The sequence below is a fragment of the Herpailurus yagouaroundi genome, unplaced genomic scaffold (assembly GCF_014898765.1).
Source record: "Herpailurus yagouaroundi ecotype Mexico unplaced genomic scaffold, PumYag 569, whole genome shotgun sequence".
In the NCBI taxonomy this organism is placed as follows: Eukaryota; Metazoa; Chordata; class Mammalia; order Carnivora; family Felidae; genus Herpailurus; species Herpailurus yagouaroundi.
Window position 1 is genome coordinate 4,750,736 of NW_024412786.1, and position 15,756 is coordinate 4,766,491.

General features: G+C 46.4%; 1 protein-coding gene across 13 annotated transcripts in view; it reads left to right on the forward strand.

Moving 5' to 3' along the window:
- The first annotated feature begins 169 nt into the window (after window positions 1-169).
- Window positions 170-15,756, forward strand: part of PPP6R3 (protein phosphatase 6 regulatory subunit 3) — a 135,933-nt gene continuing 120,346 nt past the window's right edge. For all 13 annotated transcript variants that reach the window (XM_040465833.1, XM_040465835.1, XM_040465840.1 and 10 more), the window contains exon 1: window positions 170-192. The gene's annotated coding sequence lies outside the window, so the exon portion shown is untranslated. The remainder of the gene's footprint in view (window positions 193-15,756) is intronic.

Here is a 15,756-nt window from a genome sequence, read left to right on the forward strand (position 1 = left end):
CGGGCCCCGCTCGCCTCCGGCCCGCCCCGGACAACTTCTCTGGGCGCGGGCCCGCGAGCGTGTCAAGTTGAGGCGGCAGCTCGCCGCAGACTCTCGAAGGCCATTGTTGGGCTCCGTTCTGCGGGAAACAAGTTCTGTGGGTTTGGGCTCTTCGGCCGCAGAGTCATCGGGACACGCAGAAGCCGGCTCGGAGTATGTAAATAGCCTTCCGAGCGGCTTTTTAACTCCCGTGTTGTGACTCGGAGGTAGACCTGGTCACGAACGCCTCCCCGGCGAATATGAGCGAGGGGGGTGGTCCTTCGTGTGGCTGGAAGTACCTCCCTCTTAAAGCAGCCCATCCGCTGCGGGCTCGGAGGGCTTTCCTCCCGGGTGCCGCTCGCTCCCATCTCAACTTGGACTTTTCGGTTGTAAGGGCGCGGAATGAGCCCTTGCGAGCATCCCTGTGCCCTGACGCTTCAGCCTCCGAGCTTCCCGTGGCGTTCCCGGTCCTTCTTAACGCTTTCTGGCGGGTCGGCTAGAGCTTTGTTTATGTTTTGCTTCTTACGTGGTTGTTTCCTTTCGTCCCCACAGCACCCGTCGGCGTGGATATCGTCCCGCTTTGCTAATGGGAAGTTTACTTTGATTTTTGTCCTCAAGGTCACGTTGCAGGGAGGCGGCGAGTGGGAGAGGGGCTCCAGATGTCCAGCCACTCGAATGAAGGTCTCCTGAGCGGTGGTGGGATTTCAGCTTTTCTCTACTGCGAAGCTAGAGTGCCTGGCTCGAGGTCTTGGCTTCACCACTTGCTGGCTCTGCGACCTTGGACAAGTTACCCCGCTTGTCTGCTTTCCCTGTAACACGGCAATAATAATAGTCCGTCTCGCGAGTTTGTGGGGAGGGAACGAGTTAGCAACGGTGCCTGGCGCGCAGAATCAGCTTGGTGCAGTTAGTGGCTGTTGGTACCAATTTAAATTTGATGTTTAAATGTTTGGATTACCATTAGGAAGTCAAATGAGCGTGTAAGCCCTGGCCCTCGGCGACGGTCTCCAGAAAGCCCTGCGTATTTATTTCACCGTCAGCTTTGCGGAGAAAACAGGCTGGACGTTATTTTAACTTTTCCAGGAGAGGGGTAGCTGAAGCTTCGTTAAATCACCAGTGTTTCCTGAAGTGATCAGCTCATGGTGGTGCTTCAGAGTGTTTTGTCTGAGAGGTAACGGTTAATTGAGGAAAAGCCCGTCGGGAGCCCGGGTCCGATTCTCTTCCTGCCTGCCTGGGGATACGAGGCCCTCGGTGCGATTGGTCCCCGTGTCTGTCAACTCCAGTTTTATGGTCCCGGTATCTGTTCGTCCGTGTTCTCCGGGTTATCGAGGTTTGCAAGGGTGCTGCGTGTTGAGACGTACTTCAGCAAGCCTCGTTTGGGAAGTCACCGTTCTCCCGCGGGTGCTTCGGAAGTGTTTTGCCTTCGGTGTGTCTGATTAGGGAGTCTGGAGCCTCTAATCACAGAATGCCATCCGCTGGGTCACACACATACTCACAGTCTCTTAATCCCTGGTACTCGGAACCGTGGTGCCCTTCCCTCCGTGTTACTTGGCTTGGGACCTGGCTTGCTTCGCTTGCACTGGGGCAGTGTTTCTGTGCACTTTTTTTTTTTAATTTATTTATTTTTGAGACAGAGACAGAGCATGAGCAGGGGAGGGGCAGAGAGAGAGAAGGAGACACAGAATCCGAAGCAGGCTCCAGGCTCCGAGCTGTCGGCACAGAGCCCGACACGGGCTCGAACTCACGGACCGCGAGATCATGACCCGAGCCGAAGTCTGATGCTTAACCGACTGAGCCACCCGGGTGCCCCTGTGCACTTTTTTTTATTTTTTATTTTTTAATTTTTTTTTTTTTAAGTTTATTTATTTTTGACAGAGACAGAGAGTGAGCATGAGCTGGGGAGGTGCAGAGAGAGAGAGGGAGACACAGACTCCGAAGCAGGCTCCAGGCTCCAGGCTGTCAGCACAGAGCCCGACGCGGGGCTCGAACTCACAAACCATGAGATCATGACCTGGGCCGAAGTCGGATGCTTAACCGACTGAGCCACCCAGGCGCCCCTCCCCTGTGCACTTTTAAGTAGAGGTGGGCATCTTGCCTGGGGTAACTTAAGAACAGGGTTTGGATTAGAAAACTTTAGCTTTTGTGTGAAGTATGCAAAACAAAACAAAAACGTGCTGGTTTGAATTAACTACTTGAGAATTTGAGAATCAGACCACAGCTGGACAGAAAATGAATGGTGGTAAGATTTGACAGAGTGACGTTCGCTCCTTTAAGGTAACTTTTGCATTGCTTTGGTGCAAAGGCATTGTGCTTATCACAGGCAAAAATCTCTCTCTTTTTTTTTTTTTCTTTCAAGTTTTAAATTCCAGTTAGTTAGTATACAAAAACCTCTTTCTTAAAACAGTATTTGTCACTGGGGCGCCTGGGTGGCTCAGTCGGATGAGCGTCCGACTTCAGCTCGGGTCATAATCTCGCGGTCCGTGAGTTCGAGCCCCGCGTCGGGCTCTGTGCTGACAGCTCAGAGCCTGGAGCCTGCTTCGGATTCTGTGTCTCCCTCTCTCTCTGCCCCTCCCCCACTTATGCTCTGTCTCTGTCTGTCTCTCAAAAGTAAGTAAACGTTACAAAAAAAAATTTAAGGAAAAACAACAGTATTTGTCAGGATCGGTATTTAGTTGCCGTTGTGAACTTCTTTCTTGAAATTTCATATTTTCGGCAGTTGAGAGGCAGCTTCAGTATATGTCGGTCCAAATTTTATAATGTTTCATTACCCTAAGAAGAATACATGGTATTGGCAATGCAGTTCTTCTAATTATCTACTTTCCTAAAACTCAGCGTTGAGTTTATTTCATAAAAAGCAGAGGAAGCTGTGGTTTGGTCCCCATAAGTCGAGATCTGAGTCCTTGTGTGGGCTGAGTAGTGTGGTAGCCACTTTTCTTAGGTGAGATGGACTGAAAAAAATAAACCTGGACTCTTGGCTTTAAGCATCTGTCTTATTTCTTCTTTTTCCTTAAGAGAATCTCAAGTAACTGGTTTTTGATTTGCTCTAGGTATGTGTTTCATGGTTGGGAGGCAGTTTTGCCCCTAAAGAAACATCTGGCAATGTCTGGAGACATTTTTGCACGTCCTGCCTGTGGGAGTGGGCAATGTGCAATTTGGCTTCTAGAAGATAAGAGGCCGGGGATGCTGCTAAATGGTCTGTAATGCACAAGATACACCCTAAAATTACCCAGCCCCAAAAATTAATAGTGTAGAAGTTGAGACACTCTGTTGTAGATAGATGCTAGACTGGCACGCATTAGAATCACTTAGGACTTTTTGTTGTTGTTTTTTAATGTTTCTTTATTTTGAGAGAGAGAGACTGTGTGTATGTGAGCAGGGAAGGGGGGGGCAGGAGACTGGGAGGGAGAATCCCACAAACCACAAGATCATGACCTGAGCTGAAATCAGGAGTTGATCACCTAACCAACTGAGCCACCCAGGTGCCCCTGGGACATTTTTAAGACCAAGGATGATGGACCCCACCTCTGGAAATTTGTGGTGGTATTGAGAATATATTTTTAAAAGTTTTATTTATTTATTTTGAGAGAGAGAGAGAATGAGAATGAGCCAGGAGGGGCCAGAGAAGCGGTGGGAGGAAGAGAATCCCAAGCAGGCTCCTTGCTGTTAGCGTGGATCCCGACTCACGGCTTGATCCTATGAACCATGAGATCATGACCTGAGCCGAAATCAAGAGTCAGATGCTCAACTGACTGAGCCACCCAGGGGCCCCAAGAATATATTTTTAGAATGCTCCCCAGGTAATAATGAAGTGTAGCTAGGTTTTGGAACCACTGCTCAAGACCCCAGACAGTAATGACTACTTGTTGGCCAAGGAATCCTTCAGGTGACCTGTGAGCTCTGTCTTTGTGGCACCTAGATCCTACCTAGGAGATCACTTAGTAGTGGGGATACTTGGTGTACACACATTAGTTTCAGGTGCCTCAAGACTGGACTTTAATATTTACTAATTTTTTTGAGAGAGAGAGGGAGCGAGCACGCGAGCAGGGGAGGGGCAGAGAGAGAGGGAGACCCAGAATCGGAAGCAGCTCCAGGCTCTGAGCTGTCAGCACAGAGCCCGACACGGGGATCAAACCCACGAACCGCGAGATCATGACCTGAGCTGAAGTCGGACACTTAATCGACTGAGCCACCCAGGCGTCCCCGAAGACTGAACTTAAAAAGAAATTTTAAGTGAATAGATTTTATAATATAATTTAGAAACTTTTCCTTTACCTCGTGAGAATACATCACTGTGTGGTGCAGCTCTCAGGTGTTTAGGGCTGTTTGCTCCTACTCCTAGAACGTGATTTTTGAGTTTTATATCCTTTGCTCCCATCCTGTCAGTCAGTTGTCAGTTCTGTTTTTAGATGCAAGCTTCATCATTATCTTCTTGTTTTTTTTGTTTTGTTTTGTTTTGTTTTTTCCTTTTGTAATGAAGGCCTATTTGCAGAGAGTTAGCCCTGGATCTTTTTGCCAGTTCTGCCTTTTTAGGACAAGAGAGAGGCATACTCCATGCATAACATTTTAACACAGAGACCCTTGCCTGCTAGGAAAGGAGGCTCCTCTGTGCTCTGGACTCTGACCCAAATGGGGGAGTGTTTCTCTTCCTGGCGGGGTGGGCGGTGGAGTTGGGGAGCGGGAAGAGGTGCGTTAGCAGAAGGGCAGAGATCCTTTTCTTACACTTACTTACAATTTGGATTGTCTTGTTTGTTGAATGGAAGAATACTGGTTTAAAAACTACAGATTTCCAGCAATTGAATGTTAGTATCTGGGCATCTAAAAGGGAGAAAGAAGATCATGGTGGCACTTTGTAATCTTTCATCCTGAAATCAGCTTATGGCTGTTGTTGAGAAGGACGAACGACCCCTCCCCCATCAACTTCTTCTAATCTTCATTTATTTGATCAGCAAATAGAGTAATTGAATCCTTACTCTGCCAGGAGCCGTATTAGGGACTCACTCACGAACAGGCACTTAAGGACTTGCACTCTGGAGGGAGAGGTAGCAATTATAAAAGGGGTGCAGTTTTGGCTGGCTGGGAGGCCAGGTAACAAAGCTTGTTAGAATTGTCCACGGTGTAGGTAAGTAGGCTCCTCAGGGAGGCCCTACAAGCCTGGGCAGAAAGAGCTTAGGTTTTGCTCCTTGGGGGTTGAATTTGCCAGAAGTCTCTTGCTACTTAAGAAAATAGTTACACCTTTGTTTCTTATGTGTATTAAGTGGTTACTTTGCCTTGCTTCTTTGGTTGGTGTGTCTTAGAAAGCAGTGCCGTTTCTGTGCTGGCGAAGCTGTTTTGTAATGGCGAATAGGATCGGTCTGTATTCGGTTTTGCTCCATAGATGATGGTTGTTGGTCAAACTGGAAACGCAGACTGCTCCCGTACCGATCAGAGGCTCTGTGTAGGTTCTCACTGAATGAACATCTTGAGCATCCTTGAAATTGATCGTGTCTCTAATGGGAGTGTTTTTTTTTGTTTTTCCTGCTGCAGTTGGGTCTAGGCTGACTAGAGGTTTGTTTCTGTGGCCTTTTGACTTTGGCTTAGATTTAGTTGCCACGGAAAACCCCTTTCTTCCTCTCTCCCTCTCTCCCTCCCCATTTATTTTTCTTTACTTGGAGAGGGTTGATAGTTACTAGTCGGATCAATACCCAGTTTATTTCGGGGCTTAAATGATTGTGGACTGACCTCTGGACACCAGGAAGATCAGCTCGTGAAGAAGCAAGTAGGAGGAACCTCGGTAGTAGTTGAAGGACTTCTCACCTTAATGGGGACAATTTCATGTCCTGGACTTAGCAGTCTGGGCTTAGCTCTGAGCAGAAGTGTTTTACTACTCGTCACTCACAGCTGGCTAGTGTTGACCTGCTTTGTAATAAGTATTAGTAAAGGCTACACAGTCATCTGTGAATTTATACAGATGAAGTTTGATTGGTTCTGAACATCTTTTTACTAATACAAAGAAGCTCTGATTTTGTACTTCTTGGTGACTTTGGAGAAGACTAGGGTGGTATTTCTTTCGGTGGGAATACATATTGACTTGAATGGCTTGTGTGCCCCAGAGGTTGACTGCCATGAAATCTGGTAACCCAAAGGAAAGATGAATTACAGATTCTTATTTTGGAGTTAGAGAGTAGAACACAAAGGCTGCAGAAGTATAAGAGTGTGACTGAATGTCGAGTCAGATTTGGAGAAAGCTCTTCAGATTGCTGGTTGGAGCCTTGAGTTCCCGTACCTGGATACAAATCTGAACAGCAGTGCTGGCAGCAGAGACGTGCTTTGGCAGGAAGAGAAAGGAAAGCTTGGGTGAGCATGCGAGGCACCCCGAGACCCTGATCGAGGCAAGTAAGGCGGGCGTGCTACACTCCCCGCTAAGTCACGCTTCGTGGTGGCCTGGTGGTTCATATGCATTGACCATATGGTTCATCTGTCTCTAGATGGGGGCAGTGGCAGGAGGAACATTGAAAAGACTGACTTGATTGGCTGTTTGGGGTTTCCTTTCTTGAAAGTCATGGTTTTGGAGCTGGAACAAAACTTCGAGGTCATTGATTCTTAGAGAAAAGTGTAGGCCATGCTGGAGAACGGACCCATAGGCAGCAGACAGATCTCTCTGTTCCTGGGTGATGCCTTCGGGTTTTGGTGGCCCCACTAGACCACAGTTTCTAGTGTCATTTGTTTCAAGAGTGACATCACAACTGGATCTCACTGAGAATTAAGAATAAATGCTTAATTTCTGAATTGTTTCCTTTTGGTGGTAGTGCTTGTCAGTTTTCTGTCATTGTAGCAGACGAGGGGATAGTGTCTCCCTGGAGATACAAAGGTTTTCTGTTGCCTCTGGACAGCGGGCATGGGGCATGTCTCGCCTGCCTCTGGTGCCTGCTTGCCAAGACCCTGTCCCTTCTGGTTAAAACATGCCCTTCCCATTGTAGACCTCTCGTCCTCAATTTATTACACCCTTACATGAATTCAACAACTATGCATTTGGCGCCTGTCATGGCATAGTATTTTAAACTAAGGGGGTTTCACAGATTAATACTGTTCTCTTTCCCCAATTCAGAGTATATCATGGAGGTCAAGAGTATGTGAGGACCTAAAATAGCTGGCTTTGAGTTCTGGCTCCCAAAGTCTTCCCAGCTGTGTAACCCTAATATCCGACGACATCTTTGTTCCTTAGTTTCCTTATCTGTGACATGAATATTAAATAGAAACTCATTTGCACAATGGTTAGAACAGAGTAATATTTTTATTGGTATTACTGTTCTCAATCTTCTTCATAATAACAATAGAAGTAAGTACAGAAATGTCTCTAATATAAGGTGTAGTGAATGCTCTAAAGAGGTAAAATGGAATTTTAAGGGATCTTCGAGGACTTTGAGGTCCGACGAACTGCTCTGGGGTGGTCCTGGGTGATAGTGATACGGATGAGGGGGGCTTACGGCGTTAGTGTTGATATGCACTTTTTTTTCAAATCTGGATTATATTATGTATGCTTAGGTAAATATCATATTTCTTTGATGTCAGTAGAGATCATATATTTGAGGTTTTGTACCTTGCTCTCTAAAACAGTCTTTAAAATCCCTCTGGCACTTGCGACATTGTAAAGGTAACTCCGTTTGCTTTAGAGTGTCCTCTGTTTCGTAGAACTGTATTTTTCGGCGTACTGTGTTCTTGAAGAAAATCACACAGGCCTTGAGGGATCGATGTGTTTTAACATACGACTGGATCTTTCTTTATTTTGCACTTAATTTCTTTACACATTCCGCATCACAACCAGACACCTCTTCTCTGTAGAGGACCAGTTAGTAAATATGTTAGGCTTTGCGGGGTGTAGAATCTCTGTAACTACTCAGCTCTGTCGTTGTGGCGTGAAAGCAGCCATACACAACATGTAAACAAATGAAGCTGGCTGTCTTCCAGTGGAACATTATTTACAAAAACAGTGTGGAGTGTATAAATACCAAATCACTATGTTGTACGTTTCAAACTAGGATAATATTGTTTGTCAATTATATGCTAGTGAAAAAATAATAAAACTATTCCAAAAGCTAAAACCTCACGAGAGACAGGTGGTGGGCTGTCCTGCTCTAACCTGCTTTTGTATTTTAATTTTTTATGAGATCATCAATTCAGAGAGAGTGGAGCAGGGTGTGTAGATGGTAAATGTTAAAACCAGCAACTGTGTAGCCAGTAACCAGCTTAAGGAATAGAATGTTGCCAGTACCTGTGGCTCTCTCTAGGTCTTTCTCTGACCACCTTTTCTTCTGACCTCAGGAGGGCAAGCACTACCCTACATGTATCATTTTCTTTGTGGTGTTGCCATATGTGAATGTATCCTTATATAATGTAACTTAATTTTTTGCAATCTTTTAAGTATACGAATTGAATCATTTTGTTCTGTGACTTCCCCCTTCCCCCACAATGTGTTTTGAGATTCCTTCATTCAGATGTTTGAGTACTTACTATGTCTTAGGCGCTAAGACCTATGTTCTGATGCTGGGTGCGTTGGCATGAGTAAAGCGGACAAAAGTCTCTGTCCTCATGGAGCTTACAATTCATTGGGCAAAGATAGTTACCAGGTAGGTCAAAGCTGCGGCAGTGATATGGTGAGTGATATCGTAGGGAGGAAAGTAAAGCGGGGAGGTGGGATGGTGGGGGCTGTTTGAAGATTGAAAGGGGGTCAGGGTGGACCTCCTTGAGAAGGAGGTGAGGGAGCCCTGGGGCCGGGGCTTGGAGGAGCCTTACAGGCAGAGAGTCAGCTGGGGGCATGAAGAAGGGTCGTGCCTGCTGTGTTGAAGGGACACTGGGGAGGCCTGCTGGCTGGAGGGAGAGCCCAGGGGAGAGTGGCAGAGGTGCTGGTTGCGAGCCAGTCACACGGGCCAGCATTACGATTTTATCTTTTCCTCTGAATGAGATGGGAGGTCCCCATAGTGTTTGGAGCAGAAGTGTGGCACGAGGCCTGACTTATGTTTTCGGAGAGTCCCCTGAAGCTGTGAGAACAGCTGCCCCTGTGCTGCCACAGGACCCGTCAGCAATAGTGGCAGCTGGGACTGAGGGGCACTGGGTGGCCGTGAGAAGTGGGTGGGTTCTGGATGCCTCTTGAAGGTAGAGCTGACGGGGTTTGTGGGCAGATGGAATGGGAGCGTGGGAGCAGAGTGAAGGGTGCGGGGCTCTGCTGGCCGTGGGGGTTGTCACCTGTGAAGAACGGGAAGACCGCGGGAGGTGCAGGGTGCGGACATCTTACCAAAGGCTGGGGAGAGCTCGGACCTGGTAAGTTTGTGGAGCTTTTAGAGGGCCAGCCGGACACGTGCAGGGTTCGGCTGTCCGCACTTGGGGGGAGAGGTCTGGGCTGAGGACGGAAATGTTGGTCGTCTGTGTTGTGAGGGCACCTGGGAGCCCCAAGGTGGAATGGGGACACTGAGGAATGAGGACCGAGTCGGCAGGCACGACGGGAAGACGGCCTCCGAGGCGGAGGAGGAGGAGGGGAGGACCGGGCTGGGGGACCTGTGGCCAGTGCTACTGCATCTGGTCAAGTGAAATGAGGCCCAGGCCTCGCTGGGTGGTTTTGGCAGCACGGAAGTTGTCGATGACCTTGACGAGAGCAGTTCCTACGTGGCGGTGCACGAGAAGCCTGGTGGGGAGGGTTCACGGAGGATGGAGAGGAGAGGAGAGCAGGTAGAGTTCTTTCTGGGCGTGTGCTGGGACGCTGAAGGGACATTGGGGACCCCGAGAAGGTTTTGTCGAGATGGGAGAAATCACGGCATTTTGGAACACTGGGGGACATGATTGATTGTTCAGGGAGTGAGCGACCGGGGACGCAGGGGGGACACGGGCCGGAGCCGTGGGCTCCTCCTTGCGGGGCGCAGGGCAGTGGGAGCACGTGGGCATTTCCCTCTTTCTTTCATCTCTTGGGGAAATAGGAAGTTAGCAGCAGTCTGTGAACGTTAGGGTGAGTGGCGGCTGGTGGGGCGAGAGGAGAGGAGAGAAGGTGCGGAAGCCGAGGGAAAGTCAGGCCACGCTCAGGGGAGAGCAGCGCCTGCACTTGCCTTTGTCTTACCAGACGCGAGCAGGCCCTGTGGGGTTGTGAGTTTCCTGGAGCCTAAGTGGCAAAGCCAGAGGAGGTCAGGGGAGGGGGGGGCCACGGAGCTGCCACTGGTGGGGGGCGGGGGGAGTGAGCGTGTGTAGACGGGCAGCTGCGGCCACCCTTGGGCACGTGGCCGTGCTTCACGCCTCCCGGCTTCTGTGCTCTGTCCTGTTGCTCACCGCGCACATACGTCTCATCTCGTCTTTGTCCCAGCACTGGAGGATAGGGTTGTTTCCAGTAGAGAAACGGTGCTGGTGCCGCTTTGAACAAAGGCAAACGTTTCTCCAGGGCGTAGGCCTTGAAGAGAAGTGCAGCGAAGTGCAAGTGCGGGACCTGAACATCTTTAACTTGCGTAAACGCTGCAGATTGTATTCCAGGGTGGCTCTTCCACTTGCCTTCCTGCAGGCGCTCTTGTCCCGCATCCTTGCCAGCGCTGGCTTTGTCACACTTTTATATTTGCCAATTTGGTGGGTACGAACCTACATCTCATTTTTAAAAATATAGCAACCTTATTGAGATAGAATTCACATATACACTTCATCCATTTGAAGTGTAGAATGTAACAGGTTTTCGTGTGTTTATAGAATCGTGTCATGAGTGCCACAGTCTAATTTTGGAACGTTTTCATCCCCCCTCTCGCACCCCCCCCCCAAAGAAACCTTGTCCCCTCGAGCAGTCAGTCCCTATTTCTGCTTACCTCTTGGCAACCACCGTGCACCTTCTCTTTCTGTAGATTTGCCTGTTCTGGACATTTCATGTGATTGGAATCGCACACTGTGAGTTCTTTCGTGTCTGGTTTCTTTGGCTTAGCAAAACGTTTTCACGGTTCGTCCACGTTGTAGAAGGTGTCAGTTTCGGTAGTGTGTTGCTTTTTATTGTCCAGTGATGTTCTGTTGTATGGATACACCACGTGTCGTTATCCGGTGGGTTGTTTCTGCTTTTTGACTATCGTGAGTAGTACCGCTAAGAGCATTTGTGTACACGTCTTTGGGCGGACATGACGTTCTTATTTTCCTCCGCGTATGCTTAGGAGTGGAATTGTTGGGGATCGTGGTAATGGTACGTTTAACATTTTGAGGAACTACCAAACTTTTCCCAAGTGGCTGCACCATATTACATTCCCCCCAGCACTATATCAGGGTTGTAGTTTCTCCGTGTCCTTGCTGACATTTATTATTTTCCGTTTTAAAACCATTAATAGCCAGCCTAGTGGGTGTGGAGTGTGGTATCTCCCTGTGGTTTTGAGCTGCACTTCCCCGATGACTCATGCTGGTGGACAGGCCCACGTGTGCTCACTGGCTGGTTGGCTGTCCCATCCCATCCCTTAGAAGAAAGTCTCTTCAGATTCTCATTTTTGCATAGGTTTTGTTTTGTTTTTTAATGTTTATTTTTGAGAGACACAGAGACAGAATGTGAGTGGGTTAGGGGCAGAGAGAGAGGGAGACACAGAATCCGAAGCAGGCTCCAGGCTCTGAGCTGTCAGCACAGAGCCCGACGCGGGGCTCGAACTCACGGACCGTGAGATCACGACCTGAGCCGAAGTCAGACACTCAGTTGACTGAGCCACCCAGACGCCCCTCATTGTTGCATGGTTTTACTGTTCTTTTCTCTGATTACTAATGAAGTTAAGCATCTTTTTGGTTATTTGGATTTCCACTTCTGTGAAATGGCTGTTTCTTTTTTTTTTTAACTGAGTTGTTTGCTTTTTCTTATCTGTAGGAATTCTTTTTCCTCTCATTTTTTTTTAAAGTTTAACTTTACACCCAGTGTGGCGCCTGAACTCACCACCCTGAGATTGAGTCGCACGCTCCACCACTGAGCCAGCCAGTCTCCCCTGTAGAAACTCTTGTGTATTCTGATTAATAATCTTTGATTATTGGGAAAAATGTCTTTTCCCTATTTGTGACTTGTCTTTTTACTGTGTTTGTGGGACGTTTTAAAACGTGTTTATTGAAAGCATGGAATTAAAGGACAAAACAGGATGTCAGTGTCTTCTGACACTGTACTGGCCAGATAGAAGAGGAAACAGACTTTTAGTTTACAGGCAGTTGTTTTTTTGTTTTTGTTTTTTTTAATTTTTTTTTAATGTTTATCTTTTTCTTTTGAGACCGAGAGCATGAGCAGGGGAGGGGCAGAGAGAGAGGGAGACACAGAATTGAAACTCCAGGCTCTGCGCTGTCAGCACAGAGCCGGACGTAGGGCTTGAACCCATGAACTGTGAGATCATGACCTGAGCCAGAGTTGGATGCTCAACTGACTGAGCCACCCAGGTGCCCCTGGGTAGTTGTTTTTTAAAAAGTTTTGTGGTTTTTCTCCCTACAAGTCTTACACATCTTTTGTTAGGTTTATTCTTTGGATACTTTTATAGTTTTTGTTGCTGTTGGAAATTTTTTTGAAAATTTACTCAGAGAGCGCGCGTGCGAGAGAGCGTGCACACGTGCGCAGGGGAGGTGCAGCAATAGAGGGAGAGAGAATCCTAAGCAGGCTCCTTCTGTGAGCAAGGAGTCTGACACAGGGCTCGATCTCACAAAATGTGAGATCGTGACCGGAGCCGAAACCTAGAATCAGATGCTTAACCGACTGAGCCACCCTGGTGCCTCGTGAAATGACTTTTTTTTTTTAGTTCAATTTTCTGTTTGCTGCCCAATGGCCTTGCGGTTGCCTTTGTATGCAGCTCTTCTGTGCAGCGACTTCTCTAACTTAATAATGTGCCTGTGGACTCTTGTGGGGTTTTTATGTGGACGGTAATCTCATCTTTAAATAATGGCGGTTCGTTTCTTCCCAGTACTTTTCTCTTTATATCTTATTCTAGTCTTAATGCGCTGCTTCAGAACAGCCATTGCAATGGAGACGATGAATGGTGATGGCAGACATGATTGTCTTGTTCCTGGGTCTAAAGGAAATGCTGTCATCTTCCACTGTGAGATGAAATGTATGGCGCTTTTTCTTTCCTCTAGCAACTTGAGGAAGATTCCTTCGGGGTTTGTTTGTGGAGAATTAAACAGAATCACAAGTGGGTGTTAAGTTTAATTGAATGCATTTTCTGTGTGTTACCAAGAGGATAATAGGATTTTTCAACTTTCATCTGGTAAGGTGAGAAGAATACGGTAATTTTGAAATTAAGGTAATATTGAAATTAACCTTACATTTCTTTAAAAAAAAAATTTTTTTTTAACGTTTATTTATTTTTGGGACAGAGAGAGACAGAGCATGAACAGGGGAGGGGCAGAGAGAGAGGGAGACACAGAATCCGAAGCAGGCTCCAGGCTCAAGGCTCTGAGCCGTCAGCACAGAGCCCGACGCGGGGCTCGAACTCACGGACCGTGAGATCATGATGACCTGAGGTGAAGTCGGCCGCCTAACCGCTTCAGCCACCCAGGCGCCCCTAACCTTACATTTCTGGAATAAATCCATCTTGATCGTGACATATCTGAAAAAATACTGTCTTAAGAATTTTTTTTTGGTGTTTTTAAATGTTTCTGACTCGCTAATATCTTAGCATTTATGGATCTCTGTTGACTGGTCTGTTGTTGGTCTGCAGTTTTCCTTTTTTGTATCGAGTTTGGTAAATTCCGTCAAAGCTTTTCTCGTCTAATAAGATAAGCTATAGTGCTTCCTGCTGTTCTCAGAGAGTTTATATGTAAAATTGGAATTACCTCTTCCTTCAGTGTTTGATAACATTTGCCTGTAAAACCAACAAAGCCTGCCTGGTGTTTTCTGTCTGACATTTTAAAATCACTGATTTGTTTGGTTTAATATTTACAGGATCATTAGCGTCTTTATTTTTCTTGAGTTCCATTTGGTAATTTACATTTTTCTAAAATCTGTTTATTTTGTCTTCATTTTCAAATATATTGGCAGAAATTTTTAAATTTTAATTTCTTTTGAATCTCTGCCTTATGTGTAATTCATCATTAATTTTTAACTTATATTTTTACCTTTTTGAATAGGCTCCACCAGTGCAGGGCTTGAACTCATGACCCTGAGATCAAGACCTGAGCTGAGATGGAGTGTTGGATGCCCAACCCACTGAGCCACCCAGGGACCCCACTGATCTTTAATTTATTAAACAGGATGCTTATGTCGTTAATATTCAGCTTTTTCATATGCTTAAGTGTACATGTATTTTTTAAAATTTCTATTTCTGATAGAGACAGGTTGCAAGCAGGGGAGGTGCAGAGAGGGAAAGGGAGACACAGCATCCAAAGCAGGCTCCGGGCTCCGAGCTGTCAGCACAGACCCCGACACGGGGCTCGAACCCACGGACCGTGAGATCATGACCTGAGCTGAAGTCAGACGTTCACCTGAGCCACCCAAGCATCCCTGCATACGTGTATTTCTAAATAAAGTAGTTAATTTCCGCCAAATAGCACTTTAGCTACATTTCAGAAGTTTCGCTGTGTAGAGTTTCTTTTAGTTCTGAATGTTTTCAGATTTTCATTATGATTTCTTCCTTGACTTAAGAGTTTAGAATAAGTATGTTGAAAACTTTTGGTGTATGTATGTGTTTTTTTAAAGCTTTGTTACTGATTGCTAGCATACCGTGTTAGTAAAACATGGTCCAGTGTGATTTTGATGTTTCTGAATTTTGTTGAAGCTGTTTTAATGGTGTCCGGTTTGTGGCAGATTTTTATCACTGTTCCAGTGTGTTTAAAAGCTGGGGTGTGTTTCTGTTTTTAAGGTGAGGTTTCCTCATACGTATTAGATGAAGTACAGTAATTGAATTCACACTGAAACTGGTAACCTTAACTAGTTGTCTCCTGTCATGTCAGTTACGGAGGGTGTGGTTGAAGGCCCCTGTTAATGATGGGACACTGGTCCCGTCTCTGCAGCCCTCTCTGATTTTGCTCTGTGTATGTAAGTTTAGACTCATTAAATTCCAGTGACTGGCACACTTTGTCATTCTCTTGGGAATCTCTCAGAATGCTTTTCCATTAAAGGATATTTTGTCACATTGGTATAGCTGTACACAGTGACTTTGGTTAATGTTCGCCTGATACCTATTTTTCTGCCCTTTCACCGACAGGTTTTTTTTTGTGGCTTTGATGTTTTGGATGTGCCTTTTGAAAGCAGCACCAACTAGATTACATTTTTATAATTTGACTTTAAAGTGATGAGTTAGTCCATTTATGTTCATTGTGATCGAAATATTTATTTCTACTACCATATTTTCTGCTTTCTAACTTGGCTTTTTGTTGTTCTTTTTCTTTTCTTCCCTTGTGTATTATAGGATTTTTTTTTTCTTTACTCCTGTCTACCCCCTGTACCCATTCCCAGTAATACGGAGATTAGACACTCTTTTCTTGGTAACCGCGGACGTTTCATATTTAACTTAACAGCCTATAGTTAATTGATGTCTTTGCCCTGACAAAGAATTGGGAAGGAGTGTAGACTAGAGCATTCATTCGGAGGTTCTTACCGTTATGAGAACCTCTGAATGCTCTGGTCTACATTCCTTCCCGATTAATCTGCTGCTGTTACCTAGTTTTCATTTTGCTGCTTTTAAAATCCCACAGATGAGGGGCGCCTGGGTGGCGCAGTCGGTTAAGCGTCTGACTTCAGCCAGGTCACGATCTCGCGGTCCTAGCCGTCAGCACAGAGCTGGATGCGGAGCTCAAACCCACAAACTGTGA